The sequence below is a fragment of the Equus quagga genome, chromosome 11, assembly GCF_021613505.1.
Source record: "Equus quagga isolate Etosha38 chromosome 11, UCLA_HA_Equagga_1.0, whole genome shotgun sequence".
Taxonomy (NCBI): Eukaryota; Metazoa; Chordata; class Mammalia; order Perissodactyla; family Equidae; genus Equus; species Equus quagga.
Window position 1 is genome coordinate 34,498,891 of NC_060277.1, and position 17,846 is coordinate 34,516,736.

The 17,846-nt window shown below is 35.0% G+C and overlaps 1 non-coding gene across 1 annotated transcript; it reads right to left on the reverse strand.

Annotated features, from left to right (window-relative positions):
• Window positions 1–13,208: 13,208 nt before the first annotated feature.
• Window positions 13,209–13,315, reverse strand: LOC124248032 (U6 spliceosomal RNA). Its single transcript, XR_006890914.1, has one exon. It is a non-coding gene; the product is annotated as a U6 spliceosomal RNA (small nuclear RNA).
• Window positions 13,316–17,846: the final 4,531 nt, after the last annotated feature.

Consider the following 17,846-nt stretch of genomic DNA (forward strand, 5'->3'; position numbering starts at 1 on the left):
TAGGAATGTAAAATGTTATAACCTCTTTGGAAAAGCTTGGCAGTTTCTTAAAAAGTTAAGGGTAGAACTATCATATGATTTGGAAATTTACTGTTTTTAAACTGACTTTATTAAAAGACTGTCATTAGCAAGCTTGAAGCTAAGAGAGAAGAATGCTCTTTGCTTGGCATAATCTCTGTTAATGCTTACTTTCCTACCCTTTTAACAATACAGGCTTTAAATACCATCTATATGCCATTGACTTCTCAGTTGAACTCCAAATTTGTATACCCAATGCTTATTTGACAACCACTCAAAAGTAGTTCTCATGTAGGTTTCCCCATCTCAGGAAATAGTACTACTATCCACCTGGTCACCTGACCCAAAATTCTAGTAATTATACCTGACCCCTTCCCTTCCCTCACTGCTCTCCTTATTGTCCCCCATATCTAATCCATCAACAAGATCTGTTGTCTCTACCTCCAAAATATGTTCAGGTCTCTCCATTTCCATTAATGCTTCTCTAATCTAATTTTCCATTATCTCTCATTATATTGCTGTAATAAATTCTAGGAGCTTTCTTTATGTCCACCCAAAATCCTAACCTCTATGGTCCATCCTTCCTATAGCAGTCAGAAAACTTTTTAAAACCTAAAGATAATATCACCCCTCTTCCTAAAACCCTCCAATGGCTTTCCTTTGAATTTTGAATAAAATTCAAATGGCTTACCATAGCCTAGGTCATCAAGTTTCTGGCTCTCTCATGCCAAACTCAGCTCTCTCACTGCTCCAGACACACTGGCCTTCTTTATCCTCTTCAAACACTTTAAGCTTATTCTCACATTTGGGCCTTTGCACTGGGCTTGGTACCCCTAGATCTTTTTTATGCCTAGTTTTTTTGTCATTCAGTCATCAGTTCAGGTATCATCTCTTCAGTGAATTTTCCCTGACTACTAAATCAAAATTAGCACTCCTCCATCATCCTTATAGCATTGTCTCATTCCATCACCATAGTATCTTATTACCTAATTTATTTTCTTGTGCATTGTCTGTCTCACATCCTCTAGGACATTGTAAATATTGTCAAAACATTGAAATCTAATAAATACTGTTCTTCCTGCAGCCGTAGGATCCAGAACGGTGCTTGGCAAATAGTGGGCTGTCAATTAATATTTAGTAAATAAGTTCTTTTTGGAAGATACATTTATATGGAGGTTAAAGGTAATTTTACCCCAAATATCACTTTTTGTGTTTGTTTTTGCATTTTTGTTTGCTTCACCTTTTGGAAAAAATTCAAAAGCTGAAGTTAAAAAGAAGAAAAAGAGAAAAGCACTAAATTCGAATGCAAAATTCTGTCAGAGAATAATTGTCCTCATACCTTTCATTTTAACTGACTAGAAGGTTAGGGAACTGTCGCTTGATATGGCAATCATTCTAGGGAAGAACACTAAAGCATAAAGCAGGCACTCGTACCACAGTCTTCTGTCTCCATTAATCAAGTTTATAGCAGCCACGTGTAGCACCACCAGATGCTGGGATTTTTAGTGCCTAGCTAGAAAATCTTGACTTTGTACCAGACACCCACTAACTGGTGGTGGGTTCGGGGAGGGATGACAAGTTACATTACTGCCTGGTAATCCACAAGGGGTTAAGTAAAGGCTCTTTGTTAAGCTCCCATTGCCCCAGGAACAAATACCCTCTTTGATTAGTCCTAGGAGCTTTGGATGTCATAGGATCTTATCATGGGGAGAAAAATGACAGAACCCGACAAAAATAACTTTTCATTTCCATGGATGATAATTCTTAGGGTGACACTCTCCTGGAAAGTCAATCCCTTCCTTTCAAAATGGTAGTTAATGTAGCATTCAAAATAAAAGGGCCCTATCATGCGGAAGATATGAAAAATGGAACCAGCAAAGACAATGAACCTGAGTGACTTTTTGGCCAAGGTGGAGTCTTTAACTTAAAAAACCTCCTTAAAGTACAGCCAGCTACAGAGCACACAAGTTAGAGAGAAGAGGGGGGAAACACAGAGCAGGAACATGCATTGACCACACGAAAAGTAAGAGGAAAATAGATACAAAGAGTACCCAGGGACAGTAGCCTCTTTGAGAAGTGGTAGGACACTAATGGAGGACAGTCCATTTAGTATGCCATTTCCAGGGAGAAATTGCATAGGGAGAAGTGGAAGAAGGTGAAAGGGCTAGCAGGGAAAGCAGGAAAGACCTTGAATTGTTAAAAATGGAACACTGAGAAAAGGCAACTCATAAATTTCCTCCACTCTATGTGGGAAAATGGGCTAAAAGAGGTCTATTGAGAAAACCAAACATAATTCACTGTATAAGGTGAGTTTAAAAGGAAGAATTAGCACCTATACCACACACTGTTAGTTAGTTGATTCATAAATATGGCCATTAGTTTATACATGGCATAAGATTTGTTTATCAATTACATAAACCCATTTTTTAATTTAAGCTTCAATTTATAAACCTTATCAGATAATTGGCTACTTCCAATATAGTAGAGCTTTGAATACCAATCAAATGCCATGAAGAAAGGGCAGACTGTTCTTGATTTGATCTGCTATAACCCGACTTCCCCGACGCCATGGATAGAGAAGAGGAGAATAAATTGAAATGCTCAAAAGGCATCAGTATGAATGAACAAAATGAAAAGTACACATTACAAATGAAGCAGACAATCTTTCTTTTCTTTAGTATAGGACCAACTGGGAGTACTGATAGGAGTAGAAGAAAGTGGACAGGGTTTTCTTGGTGGCAGAAAGTAACCTAGGCTCTCTGGGAGACAGAAATGCTGCTTCTGGGTTTCTGAGTGCTTGTAGAGGAAAGAGTAAACTAACTTAGCCAGAATAAAAGAATTTTAAAAGAAAAAAAAGACATTTCAGGGCCAACCCCTTGGCCACATGGTTAAGTTCGTGTGCTCCGCTTTGGCAGCCCAGGGTTTCAAAGGTTTGGATCCCAGGCACAGACCTAGCACCACTCATCAGGCCATGCTGAGGCAGCGTCCTAGAGAGCTCAACCAAAAGGACCTACAACTAGAATATATAACTTTGGGGAGAAAGAAAAAAAAAAAGAGGAAGATTGACAACAGATGTTAGCTCAGGTCCAATCTTTAAAAAAAAAAGAAAGAAAAGACATTTCAATCACTGATATGACGTATGGAAAATAACAACTTTAAACACACAAAATTTAAACTGGATTCTTATGCCTTTTTCCCATATTCTTTGAAACTATATTCCAGAAGAATAATCTGTGAGAATATCTTTTTCTCAGATGCTTTAGCAAATATGTTCTGACCTTATCTTTCAGAGAGAAATCTTTTCAAAGGTAAGCAAGGACCTAAAATACATCAATTAAATCTACCTATCTATCTATGTCTATCAACCTATCTGTCTTAAAAAAACTCTAAGTCTTTTAGAAATAAGATAGCTACAAAAATCAAGGGGGTAATAAAGAATTTACCTAGAGTTGGAGAATATGAATATTGATTTGGGAAGCAGAAATCAAACAAGAGCAAAAGACTATCTTCATTTCTACAATTGTCTACTAAAAGCTCCAAATTGCCTCAATTCACTTTCTTTTTTTATGTGGTGAACTGACACCAACTCATAGTCAATGATATAAAAACATATTCAATATTCACTCAATAAACATTTATTAAAAGTTTCCTTTATAAAGGATATGCTTGGTCCTATGCTCAGAGCCATCATTCCCTTGGAGAGCAAGGAAAGAACTTTGATCATATTCTATATCTTGTAAACTGAAATGTAACATTTACAATCCCAATGTGGATATGAAGCCCCTAAGACAAAATTATGGTTTTGATCTCAGATTATCCCTCAAAACTATTTAGGCTTTACCTCTTTAATGAATTCTGGTATTTAAAATTTAAGGTCTTTGGTAACTTCAAATAGATTTAACGAAAAAAAACTTGCTCAGTTAGTTTCTTTTAGTATATTTGATCCATAATATTCAGAGTGCTACTTAGTGATTTTTTTTAAATATAGAGATTCAGAGATTCAGTAGCATGAAAATTCTTTTACTAAAAAATAAAACTTTGGCTATATTAATTATAATCTGATAGATCATATGTGTAATTACTATTTTTAAGTTCACATGTTTTAAAATCTGATGTTGCACATGGCTTCAGGGAAATGATATTTTAGCTTCTAAAATCAATTATTTTAAAATTTACTATATGGTATCAGGAGTTAACCTGAAGATCAGCCAAAATCTACGTTTTTTCCAGTCGCATAATCTAAGTACATAATAAAATTTATGTCATTTTATCTCAAACATTTATGATTGTAAGTTATATACTAACCAATCTTGTATGAGTAAAAGTATAGTGCTAAAATTTGACTTTTTAAAACTAAATATATTTAAATTAAGAGAGTATAGAATACTAAGGAGATCAATCTTTTCAGATTTTTAGAGTAGGAATAAATATAAATGAAGCTTTAAAGCTTAATTTTTATAACTTCTCAAATACATTTCTATTAATTAAACAAATTTCCTTTATTTAAAAAAGTTTTTGTTCATTCTGTTTATCATCTGTTCTGTAGGTACATTTATGTATAGCTTTATTTCACTTGGAAAAAATCAAAAATTTACAATTACTTTTAGCAAAAATAATTAACTTTCTTAAAAAAAATTTCCCCTTCTTTCTAAATAAATTAAACACAAAGGATTCTGAATACTAATCTATAAATTAATAAAATTTTTTAAATAATAATTGTCTTTATCTTCCTTTCAATAGTGCATATGTACTATGACTAAATTCATTGATTCTAGGATAATACATTTAAATCATAAAATATTGGTATATAATTTGCACAACTGAAGTTATGAGTGATAGATTAGCATTATTATTAAAGATTTACACATACCTTGGACAAGAAATATTAACAACTTTAATAGCTACCATTTATTATGTGCCTACTAAGTCCCAGGCCTTATCCTAGGCCCTTTGCATATGTCATTATTAATAGTCACCACAGCCCTGCAAGGTATAGGTTATTTTTTCATTTTTACAGCTGGTGCAACTGTGCTTCAGACCAAGTAAGTACCTGCCTGAGGCCAAACAAGAGGAAGAGCTAGAATTCAAACCCAAATCTCTATCACTTCTGTCTCAGAGTTTGACTTTATTCATCTATGACAAATTATGTACAAATATGCTTCTTAATTTTTTAAAACTTACTATCAATTAAAATGTTTTCAAAGGGAACATTTGATGACAAACCAGCCACAGGCTTCATTAAGGTCCTTAGACATTTGGGGACCATGCTGCTGATGTTAATAATGCCCGAAGTTGGAATTTTAAAAACTTCACTGTAGTAAAATCATGTTAGTTGAGACAGAAGTGATTTTGAATTCATTTTCAAACGTCTGTTTAAGACTGCTTTTGAAAAATAAGGGGTACTGTACTATGATAACCGTTGTGTGACACCCGCTCCAATGAAAAGTTACATTCATGCTGAATGCTTATTGAATGCTTACTGTGGGTAGCCAAGTCTTTCAAATGCGTTATTTAACTTTTACAGCAACTCTGTGAGGAACACTATTACCGTGATTTTACAGATAAGTAAACTGAAGCTCATAGACATTGATCGGTTTACCTACAGCTAAGCAGCTAGTGAGCAGAAGGGTTAAATTTAGACTCCAAATTTGCCCAGCTCCAAAGTCTGCACTCATTAGTACACTATCCTGCCTACATACAGTGGCCTTTAGAAGTGGACATCATTCAAGTCTCCACACAAGAACTAGGATATGGGCCTGTGATCATATATATCAGTGGGATGAGCCCATGGGAAGAAAGGTAATGGCTGCGGCTGTGTCTTGGCTTTTTGTCCTGTAAATGGGCAGTGAGAATTTATTTCTTCACTTCAAAAGCGAACTGTATATATTAGGTAATCTCTAAGATCCACCAAAGCAATAAGATTATTAAGATCCTGTTAATGCATTTCATTTATATAACTGAACCGTGCTGCTAAAAATATAACTGGTGGTTTGTTGTTGTTTGGCTATTATTTCACTCCCCATAGGCATTATAGAGGTTTAAAGCATGACCAGACTGGAGTCACGGAGAGCTGGACTCCTGTTCCCGCTCTGCGAAGGCATGTGTGGCGCTGGGGAAGTAGCCCAAGACGTCTATGCTTCAGTTTTGTAATCCATAACACGAAGAAAATACCAGTATCCATCCCAAAGGATTGTATGAGGAAAAAATAAATGGAAAAGTGCTTGGCATAGAGTAAACTCAGGAAAAGTTAATTATTATGATTTTTTATTGTTATTATTATATTATGAAACTGAGAGGTTATGTTATACAATGTATGTTAAATCACTAAGAAAAAACCCACAAAAATAATTAAGGCAAAACGTTTACTGCTAGTATACTCTGGATGAATTTTAAAATTATATGTATATGTATACATGTTCATGAGTATTACACATATACGTGCATATATGTATGTATATATATTGTGTGTCTATACACACGTGTACATTTACATTATATTAAACATCTACTCAAACATTTAATTTTTACATGAATTTTGGTCTCTTTTTTTTTCCACTGTTTTTAGATGGCACAGCTGACAAGATCAGCATCAGATTTAGATAGAATGATAATATGCAAAAGCACACAGAATTCTCACATGTATAAATGCTGTCTAGTTATTTTAAGACATTTTGTGGAAACTACTAAAGTGGTGGGGACAGGACAATGATGCATCAACTGAATTAATCACTATCATCACTCTTCTAAAGAAAAAACAAAGCAACTTCAGCACACTCAATCATCACAAACATGAAGAGAATGGAGCCGCATAAAACCAAGGCGGGCCCCATTCTTTGGTAGGCAATGTTCTTAAAAATTTGCAGCCATTGAATACTTGCTCCACAGTTTCCAAACTCTGAAATCCCTGTTTATAAACACCACGGACGAGTTTTTTGGTTTGCTCGCTTGTCTGCTTTTTAGTTTGTTTGTTTGTTTGTTTCCTTACAAATAGAAAATGCAACTGTTCTACAGGACTGTGGAAAGCCCTGGAACCAGACATTTGAGGCTATCAATGAAGAATTTTACCTGAAGGCAAGAGTTGAAATGACACAGATAGTAAGTGTCAGAGACATGGAATTGGGAAAGGCAGCTTTCTTCTCCTAAATGCTGGTAATTATAAGGCGTGAGGCTGTCTAAGTTTCACCAAAACTCAGATACAAATAAAGAAGCGACTCTATGGCTTCTGGCTTCTTGCACTTTTTCCGTAGATACAAGTGCTTGCCACTGATCCTAATGCATTTCTGCCCCAAGTACTGTTACCTCAAGGACAGCCCAGGTACCAAGAATATCTTTATAAAGGGCTATGAGGAATAAGGAGTAGCCTGCACATTGACTTACTTCAGCAAGAACATCAAAAGGTAAGATAATCAGAACCTCAACAGTTCATCTATCCCCTAACTACTTAATTAACCACAGTTTGATATTTCGCCCTGTGTGTTATTTAAAAATGTAGAAAAGTTAACGATTAGATTATTGCTAGGAGGAAATATACAACAACCAAAAGAGTTGAGGCAACTTATAAATAGATTGTGAAAAATGGCTGAGACTGTGGATTTTTAAAATTTACGTTATTTTATTCTTTATGTATGTATGCCATATCACCTTGTGAGATATTTTTCCCCTCCATAGTACACTTTGCAAATGTTATCCTATAGATCAATGTAGGGCTTGCCTCTACAGGCCACAAACAAACATAATGCTGCAAAGATGGCACATGCTGAAGCAGCAGCTATTAGTAATTTCTCACATATGTGTGTGAAAGGAGAAAAAAACAGCTTAGTGCATTCTAGTTCATTCATAGAGCTTTGGGAATTAATTACATTTATATCGCATAACACTAACAGTGAGGATCAGGAAACGAATATCAGGGTGTAAATATAAGAAGTGAGCCTATCATTTTAGGTTTGCCATCAACTCCATTATCATATGTATACCTTTATAATATGTACAAATATACATTTCATATTTGTGTATAATATAGATCTGTATTATATGTGCGTATATTATATATGCATATAATAAGAGCTTGTTTTAATACATAAGAATGAGGAAAAACAAAGGCGAATAAGACACTTCTAAACAAAATCATCATCAAAATATACTGCACATGTTCTATCTGGAGAGTTGATTCAAATTACATATATCAGAGATAGCAACGTCTTCTGTTTATACCATGTGAAACAGTGGAGAGATGATCACTTAGCTTTTGTTTTGCTTCCAATTCATTTTTTTTTCAAGAAGTGTAATTAAAAACTACATTAATGCCACCAATTATGGCCTCCAAGGGACCAGAAACCCCATGTTACTCCGTGATGGAACAGAACTGAGCTGCAAACATCCATTTACCATTATAATACTCATTAATCCTGCCAAAAACAACTCATTATGGGACTTCAAGAAATCATCTCATAGGCAAACAGCACAGAATCTGTCACTACACTCCTCACAGCAAAGTTGCAGAGGTGGAAACTGTTCGATGTCACTAATTTATGAAGCTGAAAACTATGATTTTGCTTTTTATCAAGCTAAGAACTTTATGTCAAAGAACTGGGCTAAACTCTCACCCTTTAAGCAAATTCTTAAAAGGAAGCAGCTTTGACTCAAAAATCTCAGTAATCTAAACCTGAAAAATTTCACTAGCCTACCCATCAAATCCTTCCAGAATCCAATCTCATCTCACTGGACATCAACACCATCAGTATTTCCCCTGCAAAGTAATAACAAAAATCCTACCACATCCAGTATCATTTCTGTCTGGATCTAAAATAAAATACAAACCCTTTCTCATTCTTTAGTCAATTGAATATATTCAAAGACGTTGGTTCCTTTTTCTATCCCCAGCTCCCAGGAGGTGCTCCACCCAGCAAGGTCCCTCTGAATGCTTGTTGGTGATCTGACGTCATTTTTCTAGGAAAAGTAGTCCTATAACACTCTGCAGCAAAGAAAGCATAGGCTTTTCAACTATCATTTGATAAGAAATTATTGCAAAGATGAATGATTAGAGAGGAGATTTCTTTAAAATACATTAACATTCCTTATATTTCAAGATCAAAACAAATTGTTCTCTCTCTCTTCAATACCACATTTCCTCTGATATCTTAGCAGTCTTTGCTTGAGCAGAAAACATCGAAATAATATGTCTGAAAAGATTTTCTAAAATAAGCTTAAAGTACTAATAAGCTAATTTTAAAATATTTCGTTATATCTAATCTTTTTTTACATGATTTAAAAGAAAGGAAAATAAATTTATAATTTTTCCATAGTTACTATACATTTTCTCTCATAAAATTACTAAAAAAGTGAAAAGTAAGTGATAATATGCAGTATCTGAAATCGAATAAGTAGCCATCTTTACTCAAGATTGCTCTCTTAGAGTTTAAACTAAACTTATTTCATACATTTTTAAAACTAGCTGTTCCACACAATTCTAACAGAATTAATAGCAAAATTAGTTGAAATTGGTTAAATCAGTAGCAAAATGAGGCCTACCATGACTTCCTTCTACAAACAAATTCTGAAAGTTGATACTTGGGGTAAAAGTTGAGGAGAAATATACAATTTAAAAAGTGCTAAAACAAAAAAAGTATCCTTATTGTTTCTTTTCAGTTTTCAGGTTTGGGATTTAAATCTTGAGAATAGGTACAAAGCACGTGCTGTGTGCTCTCACAGAACCCAGGGGTTACTTGCACAATTGTCAACCTTCTAGATTATAGAAGTCTCCTTCTAGATTCTAAGTCCTATGAGAACTCTGTCTTGTACACCACTGAGTCATCAGCTCTTAGCATCATGTGGAAGACAATCTCTAATTGTTCAGTGAATGAACAAATCATTGAAATTTACCAGGATAAGAGCCTGAGAACATGCAATATCTATGCTGTGTCATTTCTGTAGGTCGTTTTTTTTTTCCTCCCTTATCCCTAGAAGATGCATTGGCTTTATAGTCTAAGTTCTGAACTCCTTTCCTTGAGAAAGTAAGTATGCTATGAACAGGAAACTGAAATTTTCAAAGACTAAGGAAAAAACCCACATCCTGGTTTTTGTTGGTGGAAAAAAATTTACCTACTGAGAGAAGTACAAGTAAGACAACTGGAAAAGAGATTAATGTCTTGGGCTGATAGTCTTTTCCTCAGCTTTTGGGGCCTTGATTTACTCACTGCATCTAGGGTCCTGGATGAGGCATTACTCTGGAAGGCTAAACCTTTGGAGGCTGGAAGATTTTCCCGAAGCTGGAGAGCATCAGAAGAGCTCTCTGAGAGCGGTGTTGGAGTCAGCAGGGTGCCTGTGATGTTGGAAGAGCACTTCTGGCTAAGCCAAGAGCTGACTGCCCTACTGGGACAAGTAAAAGAAAGCAAGAGAAGGAAATCTTGGCTTTGGAAGCAGCTCACCCATCCCCCAGTGTATCTGCCCTCCGATCAGACCAGGATCTCTTCATGATCCCACTGTAGGCCTGGACATCAAGAGCTAAAATGAATTAAATGAAATGACTTCCAATATGACATTTCTTGTAGTGTGGTTTTTTTGGACCAAAATTTATACCCATACAGAATGAATGCCAAAAATTCCATATTCCTATTTCCCATTGCTAGTAGCGTTGCAATTTGTCAGACTAAAAGTTGAAGCGAAGGCTGGCTTGCACTTCCATCTTCTTCCCCAAACTAGTAGCAAGTAAGTAGCCATTTCTTAGCTGACATCCTTGCTTCCAGGTAGGTATCAGATTAGATGGGAAGATGAGTAGGTAACCCTCAGTATAGTGCTAGTTACATATTAAGTACTAAATCTTGAATAGATGTTATATGAGGTAACATATGGAAGGGTTTTCCACAAAATTGGTATTTTCGGGTTGTGAAAAATGAAGTGGCTTTAAATATAACATGCAAATGGAAATGGGTCATGTTTCGATGGGCATCGTATGAACATTCTAGGACTTTTCCTCCGGAAGCTACAGGGGCTTTTCTCAGGCTATTTTCTTTGAAATAAATTTTAAAATAATTTCGACTTACCAATTTTAAAATGTTCCTTTTATAATTTAAATTGTTATTTACAGGAGAAAACTTCTTCAATATATGTGGCTACGTACATCCAATTCCAAGTTAACATAGAGAATACCAGTCATAATAAATAAAAATAATTCTTAGTCTGCTGCATTTTACAAGCTTCAAAAAGACTGATGTGTAGAAAGAAACTCATTCACAATTTGTAAGTGGGCACTCTTTGGAATTAGAATAACTAGGCATGCACAAAGTGTTCAAAGTATTAAGCACTGTGTGTTTCCTAAGGTACAGAATAAAGGACTTCCAACCCTCTCTGTAGGGAAACTACACTGTCAAAAATGCCTGCTCATCTCTGGATGCCCCAAACCAGTGTAGAAAACTCTCACTTTGGGAAATTTTAAAGATAATTTCTGGTATTCTGTCATTATCAAAATGCTGTAAGAAGATGAAAACATTTGCATTTATTAATATAGCGTAATGTATTTTTTTTTGGTTAAAAACTCCAGGAATAACTCCAACTGTATAAATAAAATATACAATAAATGCCCCATCAGCTCACAAACAGACACACATACACAGATGAGGATGAAAATGCTTCAAGAGAGAAGAAAGAAAAATCTATCAAATCTTTAAACAGCGGGATCAAAAGACTTGTTCGAGACTTTCTTCCTAAAGTCCTAGAGAGGCCAGCTATGCTCGCAGTCTGTTGTTAAGGTAAAATTCACACAGTAAAATGCACATGTGTTTCAGAAATTGTTCAGGGTTGTTTCACTGATAGTCGTTACTGCCAAAGCCAAGGTAAAAGTAACGCACACTTCTACTTTAGGAAAGAAGTACTAAGCAATTATGCCATTCAACTTTCTAACTCAAGTAGCTGCCCCCTCTTCCACATTCCTCCTGCCTACCTTCATGACAGGCTTCATTCTCATCATTAAAACAACCTAAAAGAGATCAACAGTCATGAATGTTGCTGCAAAATGTATTCAGAAACAGGTTGGAAAGGAATGATAAGATATTTGCTGAATTATTCTGTTTAAATACTAGGTCTTCCTTTGATAATCATGTCCTGAGTCTCCCTGGATTGACATATGAGATAACGCTCTCAAGATCTTATTGCATATGTACCCAGGACTTGTCCTAATCTGACATCATTCAGGTTGTTTCTGACCCCTTTGCTAATTTCACGTGTCACTGTAAAATCTGAATTCATGTTCCTACGTTCTAGCTTCTCCACTCTGTGACAATCAACTGCAAAAACCAACATTACAACATACACATCCCAGACTGACATGTATCTCAATAATGTATTTTGAATGCCTGTGGCATATTATTTCTCATGACATTAACTAGCTGATTTTCAGTCTTCAATAATTTATTGCTACAAAAGTGATAACCTATTGCCTAATATTTCTTTTTATTGTTTTTACTTAACCATCAGCCTCATAACATGGCAATTTCTAACTCATTTCATAAGTCAGGTGGTATAGGTTGCTCATAAAATTCAAACCCCAAAATATAAATTGTTAAAGGAGTAAATAATTGTGGAAGAGAGGCTATAAAATTTTTTACTACAAAGGTTTATCTTATTAGCAAAAAAAAGAAAGCTATCACACGCTCCTTCTGAAATGTTTCACAACATCAGACAAAAACATTATAAGTTAAGGCAACCCTATAATAATAGGAGATCTTGGCACTGTCTCTGAGAAAACTAAAGGCACAGTGTCAAAATCTAAAAGTACAACCTATCTTAGACATAAACTCGGCTTTGGCTAGGATGTAAAAGACACCAAGTGTATCACAAGACAGGGTCCAAACAATCTAAGGCAATGAACAAGTTGTGCAAATTAGAAATCTATGAAATTACAACCTAGAGACACCCACCAAGCCAGTCCTTGGCTGGAATCTACACAAGAGAGTTGGATGTTTTCCAAATTCTGGAGATTTTAAACATTTAGTAACTCAAGTGCTCTATCAAAAACCTAAGAATTTTAAATAATTTTCAAACTTGGGAAATGAATTTTCTTTTTTTACGCACCTTATTCATTTATTTGTCATATCACTATTGTATCATTTATTGACATGTTGCTAATACTCTTTGTCCTAGTTTTATTGACATATAATTGACATACAGCACTGTGTAAATTTAAGGTGTACACCATAAAAAATATGGAACCCTTCACAAATTTGCATGTCACCCTTGAACAAGGGCCATGCTAATCCTCTCTGTATCATTCCAATTTTAGTATATGTGCTGCTAAAGGGGGCATTGGAATGAATTTTCATGTTGAACAACTCACCTCCCTGAATCTTTTGTGTTCCCTTTGGTACTGGGTGTCAGGCACGAAGTAGGGGCTCAATAAATGCTGAATGGATTGAATTGAACTCTAATGACAGAATACAGTTCATTTAAATACAGCAGGAGGCAGAATAGCACTTTGACAGAGTAGGTATCTTGTGGTTTGAGTATTGGCTTTTTCACTATTAAGCTGTCTGATCCTTTGTAAATTCCTTAACCTCTTTAGATATCAGTGTATTCTTCTGTTAAATGGGGATAATTATACTTTCTTCATTAAGTAAAATATTTAGTGCATTAATTTATATACGTATTGCACATAGTAAGAGCTCAATAAATGTTAGCTAGAATCATCATTTTTTGTTTTCGAAAAATAAAAATATATAAATCCATAGTAGTTTAGGAATGATGCAGAATTGAAGACATTTTGCTATAATAAATAAGATATAGAATTCTTTATTTTCTTATTCCCTAACATAGGCATACTACAATTTCAACCAATAAATACTTATCGACATCTCCCTTGTACACAGAAGCAGTAGTAAATATTTTATAAAGGTGTATATTATTTAAATTACCAAATAAAACAATAATGGGGTAAGACTATTTGAAAGAACTCTACAACGTATACTTTTAGAAGAAAAATAATTTAAAAAATAGTCACCATCTAACATAGTTCAATTTGTTGAGCAATTTGAATGTTGCTTATCATGCTATCTTCAAGTGTTATTCAAAGGATATAAAGTCTGAGAATAACTGTGTTTGGAAGGGGAATAACCAGATGCCCCAGGGGTTACATGCACAGTTTCCTCAAAAAGCTTACAGCATTGAAAAAGAGTTTCACTGATCAGAAATCTGAATGTTGGGCCAGCAAATATGGTGAATGTTATGAGCAGATGTTTCCTTTTACTAATATAGTATCTTTGAGATGATGCACTAGTTTAGTTAATATGGGCATTGGTAGACTGAGTCACAGGATGTGTCATTGCACACCAATGAACTGGGTCTTCAAGCATGTCCCTGGACAGAGGGTTTGAATCATTTCCTCTGCAATATCAAGGAGACTGGCATTGTCTGGAAAAGAGTGGGAGTAATTCCATTCTCCACTGGGATCATCACAGAGATGGATGGATTCTCCATCTTGAAGCAAAAAAAGAACTATAGGCTGTTATAAGAAGCTTCAGGAATGTCCTGAAAAGAGAGGAGGGAGAAAGGGACACTGGCCAAGCAATGTTTCAGTGGGAGCTGGCAGCAATGCAAAGAAGGAGCTCCTCAGACTGGAAAAGACTCTAGAAGACTTGGGAAAATCCCGTGGTTCTGAAATTGATGAGGTATTCTAGGATTTCATTTACCCTTGGAACCCTAGCTTTAGGCTGTACATAGTAAAATTGTGAAAGCAGCAATTTCTTTATTCAGCTTTTATGAGTAGTTACAGCTTGCATGTAAAAGAGCTAGATATTAATCCAATAATGTTTGGTTTAATGTTTTTTCCAAAATTAAATATTATCTCTAACATGGTCTAATCAGTTCAGACATTGACACAAGACAAAGCTAACCGTATCACTCATGGGTCTTTTCTTAGTTTCTTAATTTACTTCACAAACTCAAAAGCCTTGGTCTGTTTTACGATTTAAAGCTAATCATTTCTCTCCAATACTCTCTAATTGTTCCCACTACACAGAATACAGCAAGAAGCTGAATCTTAAGAATATGTCTTTCTACAAGGTGTCTTACTAATAAAGATATTTGGTTAGTAGTACTTCTCTGATGAAAAGAGGCTGAGAAAACTGAAGATTTAAAATAATAGCTGACACAAGAAAATATCATTTCTAATGATCTTTTGAGTTACGGATTTAGGACTAAAAGTTATTGACTTAGTCTAAACTTTCAAATGCTGGATCCCTAAGTTGCAAAGCAATAAGCAGTCTAATAGCTTTAAAGATCTCAAAAAGGTCTTTTGCCCATGATCTGTGTAGCACAGTGAAGTAACAAAAATATAGATCTGCCCATCTAAATGAACGAAACATATACAGTGTAGTTGTAGTATCTGATGCCAGGTATTGATCAGTGAGAACATAATGAATTGTATGATCCATAAGACCATAATCCTGCTATTAATCTGCCTTTCAGGTCATAATCACATACACTTCAAAAAGCTAAGCCAAATAGCAAGAGTTCTTCAATTGAATTCAAATTATTGAAATTACATACGAATTAATGTTTGCAATTATCCTGGGAAAACTGAACATTTTAAAATATTTGGCATGAGATTCACTATAAGAAGACAGAAACACCGTCTTCTCCGTTTTGATCAACTTTGTACAAATAAAAACATTAGCATGTTTGGATTTTAAAAGGTCCATTTACATTTGTTATCTTCCCCGCCAGGACAGACGTTAAAAAATAAACTTGAATACTGATAATGTTCCCATTATGCTGCTCCCAAAGGATAAATTTTATTTACTGCCCCAGAAGATTCCCACTACTAGTAGGTTATTAATTCACGTAAATATTCATTACTACAAAGGTGAACGCGTACTTTATCATTACTTTATAGTAGTCAGTAAATTGGAAAATTCAGTGCTGCTTTTGTGGATTTCATAGGTCTTCTGGTCCAACTCTGCACCTTTAGCAGGACACCCCCCAAACTGCCCGTTAGAGGAATATCTATTCTCTTTGAAAGGTTTCTAAAGGTATGGCTCATTGCAACTTTATTATTTTAAACGTTAATGATATTGCAATACAATTTTTCTTTCTTTCCTTTGTATAGTCTTGTTCTCTCCTACTCATCTGCCCCATTGTGGATTAGGAAGCAAAAAATCAAAACAAACGTCAAAATTCCATGAAAAACAGCCTTCTATTGTTGGCATCGTTTTTCCTCTAAAAGTTCAAATTTTTATTTCTAAAAATTTTCCATACTTTATTTCATGATTTGCTCTCAGAACCAAATAATTTGTTGGCTATTTGATTGTTTTATTATTTATAAACTGTATTGCCTCCATTTTTTTTCTCTTTCTGGAAAACAGATTTACTTATAGGTGAGATTTAGTAATATTTTACCTTTTTTGTCACTAAAATGGGATTTCCACAGTGTCCTATAACAGCCAATTATTGGAACCAATAATATTCACTATGGAAATTCTCCCCTAGATCTCTTTTTCTACTGTTTAGGACATTTTTTTTCCTTATTCTGTGCAGATATAAGCAATTGGTCATGATGAGAAACCTTCATATTTTTGAAGAACAAGATTTTAATCAGCCAATTTTTAACTTCACCCCCATTTTTAGTCACTTTACATATCTCCTGGCCTAGCTCTCTTTTCACCTTGCATATTACGGAGCTTACCATTAGAAAAAAAATTTTCAACAACTTTAACACATACTGACTACAATGACAATATTGTTTCCAGATTTCTGACAATGAATTCCCCATTTTACATTATGAATTAATATGAAAATAATTAACGTTTTCATTTGTATTTTCTGCAAAATAATGTACAATAAAGCTAATGATGATGTAGCATATTTTATTTGATAGCATATAAACACATGCTTCGAATATTATTGGGACTAAAATTTTCTCTTGGAAATTTAGGCACAGGAAATACAAGTCAGGTCAATGAGACACAATATAGGAGGAAATCTATTAATAATCATTGAATTATAAAAATACAATTATGTGGATTTTTAATGATGCATAATTATCTAAAATATTATCTAAAATAATCATGGGTCTTTTAAAGTGAAACACCTAAAAGAAGTTAAAAGGTAAGCAAACCCTTCATACTTCATTTATTGACTGGTGAAAGTATGTAAGCTTTGAGGTGTCATTTATCAACAGAGAAAGGAACATAAGCTTTACAAGAGTAGGAGTTTTGGAGCTGGCTCCGTGGTCAAGTGGTTAAGCGTGTGTGCTCCGCTTAGGCATTCTAGGATTTGCTGGTTCGTATCCCGGGAGCAGACATGGCACTGCTCATCAGGCCATGCTGAGGTGGCGTCCCACAAAGCACAACCAGAGGCACTCACAACTAGAGTATACAGCTATGTACTGGGGGGCTTTGGGGAGAAGAAGAAGGAGAAAAAAAAAGATTGGCAACAGATGTTAGCTCAGGTGCCAATCTTTAAAAAAAAGAAAAGAGAAGGAATTTTATCTAGTTTCTTCACTGATAAATTTCCCAGCACCTAGAAGACCCTTTGACTCTTGACACTTGATACCCACTCATTAAATATGTGTTGAATAAAAGGGGAGTATATTTTTCTGATGAAATATTTTTTCCTTCTGCCTCCTGCTCTCTTCCTTTGCTCTCTCAGCTCCTGTATTCGATTTATCTTATTCCCACTTTTTCACTCTGAGCTTCTCCATCTTCCTCTTCCACCCAGATAACTATTCTTCACTCTTCAGGTTTCAGATCTATAGTCATTACCTCAGGGGAACCCTCCCTGACCCAACACACCAGCATAGTTTCCTCCTATTTTTTGCTCCCATGTCATTCTGATTTCCCTTC